The sequence below is a fragment of the Pteropus vampyrus genome, unplaced genomic scaffold (genome assembly GCF_000151845.1).
Source record: "Pteropus vampyrus isolate Shadow unplaced genomic scaffold, Pvam_2.0 Scaffold211, whole genome shotgun sequence".
NCBI classification, from domain to species: domain Eukaryota; kingdom Metazoa; phylum Chordata; class Mammalia; order Chiroptera; family Pteropodidae; genus Pteropus; species Pteropus vampyrus.
In genome coordinates, this window is record NW_011888992.1 from 1,270,020 (window position 1) to 1,273,493 (window position 3,474).

General features: G+C 45.5%; 1 protein-coding gene across 1 annotated transcript in view; it reads right to left on the reverse strand.

Annotated features, from left to right (window-relative positions):
• SYCE1 (synaptonemal complex central element protein 1) overlaps window positions 1–3,474 on the reverse strand; it is a 13,205-nt gene that overhangs the window by 4,747 nt on the left and 4,984 nt on the right. The window lies entirely within an intron of this gene.

Below are 3,474 nucleotides of genomic sequence, written 5' to 3' on the forward strand. Positions count from 1 at the left end.
GATGTTAAGTGTGAGTCAGCCACGGGGCCTTGAATTAAGAGAGACGAAGGCCTGGGGCAAGACAGAGATCCATTTAGGGATCCATGTGCTAGTATGGTATTGGAAAAGGAGTTGAGGAAATCATTACGTCTCTCAGTTAAACTGGATATCTGGGATGTGTGCCTGGGTTCATATCAGTAAGGACTGAAACTCTGGAAGGAATAAGGACAGGGCCACATCTGGACATGGATTTGCCTTCCCTGAACACAGTGCTTTGGCCAAAAGTACCATCTGTGGCCTCACAGAATGCCATATCGACACATGGTGTTCCACTGCCGCTGATCAAGGAACTCCCTAGCAACAAAAGAAGTGCAGCTATGGGCCCACACTCATGGAACCCACTGGTCTTATCATGCTGCCACCACTCTGAAGCAGCCGGCTTGATAAAATAGTGGACTGGCATTTTGAAGACTCTGTTATAGGACCAGCTATGAGGCAATACCTTGCAGGGCTGGGGCAGGGTTCCCCAGAAAGTTCTGTATGCTTTGAATCAGTATCCAACATATGCTGGTGTTCTTCCCATAGCCAGAATCAAGGGTCCAAACTCAAGCAGTGGAAGTGAGCGTTGCAGTGCTGACTATTGCTCCTGGTGACCTGCCGGCAAGATTTTTCCTTCCTGTTCCTACAGCCTTATACTTCGCTGAGGTAGAAATCTTAGTCCCAGAGGGAGGAATGCTTCCACCAGGAAACACAGTAATGATTCCATTTATTTGGAAATTAACCCATTTCCCATTTAGGAAAAAAAAGTGCTGCTTGCTGCCAGCGTTAATTTCACATAAACATGCTCCTTGAGGCTGAAGCAAATCTGACTGGTTTTCAATATGAAAATAAAATATGAAAATTGTTCTTGGAGTTATTTCTAACACAACTTGCCTCTAATTCTAATGTAACAGAAATGTATACATAAATTGCATTCATCAAATGAACCTTTGGCTAACAACAGTTCAAGAACGATGTTAACATCGTGTGTGGGAATGATATATAGTTTCTAGGATTTGACGTTTTCAGCAATCGAGAATTACTATATTTTGTAAATGAAAATACTACTGAAAACAGAATGTTATGAATAGAATGATGTCATTTGTTTCCAAAGACTATCAGTATATAGAGAGATGCAAAAATAATAAAAGCGATGTATTTCGTGGCAAGCTTTGGCGGTGAGGTTAGGACTGTGACCCATGGGTTATCTCGGGGTAAACGCTGCAGCCACAAGCGGTGCGGGCGAGTATTCTCGGGGCAAATGGGAAGTGGGTTAGGACTGGTGCCCAGCCACTCTGAGCTCCTCATGCCTCTTAATCGACAGGCAAAGAAGGAAGTTGCTGAGCTGGCTGAGCTGGCTGGTGTGCCTGACCCTGACACCATGGGGCAGCTGGACTGCTACCCCAGTGGAGGTGAGGAGGGAGGTGTCAAATTATGATATAGGAGGTCCCTTAGAGAATCTCTTAGCAGTGCCGTGCCCTTTGATTAAAGGCAGTGAAAACTGTAACAACCTAATCCAGGCAGGACTGCTAATCACCCAGACCCTTCAGGAATGAATGTTTGGGTCGCCCCACCAGGTGAAAAAGCACGACTAGCTGAGTTGCTTGCTGAAAGCAAAAGAAATGCAGAACGGGTAGCGGTAGAAGGTGAAGTTCGAGTTCTAAATACCAGCTCTAACTCTGTGACCAGTTAGAGAAATGGGGACTTTCACTGTCATGAGTTTTCCTCATTTCGTTTGAATATGTTCCTATGTGTGTGTGTATGGCAAATATATTTGTTTTATTCCCTCTCATTCTCTTATCATGTGACATAAGATGTGTTGACTTTACAGCACATTCCTTAAGTATTGTTACCTTTACCTCAGTTTTTGTTACAGGATATCATGGAGAACAGTAAACACCACTGAAGGACATGGTTGTATGCAGCATAACTGTATCACGTGCGATGGCATTTTGACCTTTTTATTGTCTTTATTGGGTGATGAAGTGTGATTTAAGGAGATGCATATGGGTGGCAGGGTGACAAGGGGTGGATTTTTATGATGGTTAATTTTGTGTCAACTTGACTAGGCCATGGGGCGCCCAGACTTATGGTCAGGCGTTATTCTGGGTGTGTCTGTGAGGGCGTTTCCGGATGAGAGAGCGTTTGGATTGGTAGACCAGAGTAAAGCAGCCGGCCTCCAAATTTTATATTCATTTCGCCATCCTGTAATTTGTCTATAGACTCCTCTACGTTTCTAAAGTACATAAGCATAAATTCTTACGCTTCATTTCTTTCCTGTTTTCAGTTAGAACTTCGGGTAGGTCAATAGTATGTGAATATACCTGAAATGCTTTAAACATTTCACCAATAAGTTTAAAGGAAGTTACCTTCTCTACCTAGATATTTTCATTTTCTTTTTTAACAAATAGGTATTACCTGTTAAGGGCCTTTTATTCATCAGTTGAATTACTTGCTTTCTTTAAAGTTGTGAATTAACTCAATCTACAGAATTAGTTCTAATCATGGGCTTAGCCAAATTGCAGTTTTTAGATGTTTCCATTTCGTCCAAGTGACTATATTAATTTCCACGAGACGCATGATTTACTTTGATAGGGTGTTGCCAGTTCATGTATAACACAGGCACGACTGGCCCTATCTCACAGCTAGAAAACAGGCTGACTCTGAGGTTTGATGCCTAAGGTCTCCTGACTGACTGAAGAAGTCCCCACTGTCTCCTGTCCTTCCGTGGAGGCAGTGCTTTCCAGTCTGGGGCCTGTATGGGTCTCTCCAACCCCACCACGTCACTGTCCTACCTGGGAGTGGGAGCCTCTCCAGAGAGGGGATCACTGCATGTAATTCTCGTTTTTTGACCCAGGAGCACAGACCTCGACTCCCATCATCACCTTTCCTTTACTGGGTCGATGCATGTGGGTGGATCGGAAGCCTGCCTCGGGTGCACAGCCCTGGGTAAGTGGTTCCTAGCACGCCGAGGATCTCTAACACGTTATGGAACAAGTGCCTGTCATGTTTGGTGCCCATGAGCACAAACTGCACTTAGCCTCCAATTACATTTCTTTTTCTCAGCTAATCGGTGGGGGCTGTGGGCCCACTGATTGTAACTGACTGTCTGAGGTCCCCAGCACCTTGGTCCTCGTTGATGGGATTTCTGGGGTTCTGTGTAGTCCAAACCTAAGAATTGAAGAAACTATCACAGGATGGGTTCACAGAACCCCTGGGTCCACCGTGACGGGGTCTCAGCCTGCATCCCCTCTGCCTGGGGACTCAGAGTCATGTGTCAAGTCCTGGAGGTGAGCTGACCAGAGACTACGAGGTTAGGGAAGCATTTCTTGAGTGCCTGCAGTGGGACTCTGGCTGAGTCCAAGAGGGAGAGTGTAGCCAATGCTTCACTTGTCTCAAGGGCCAGGGGTCTTGGGCCGGACAGCTCCAACCCCCCGCAAAGATTCAGCTGAGACA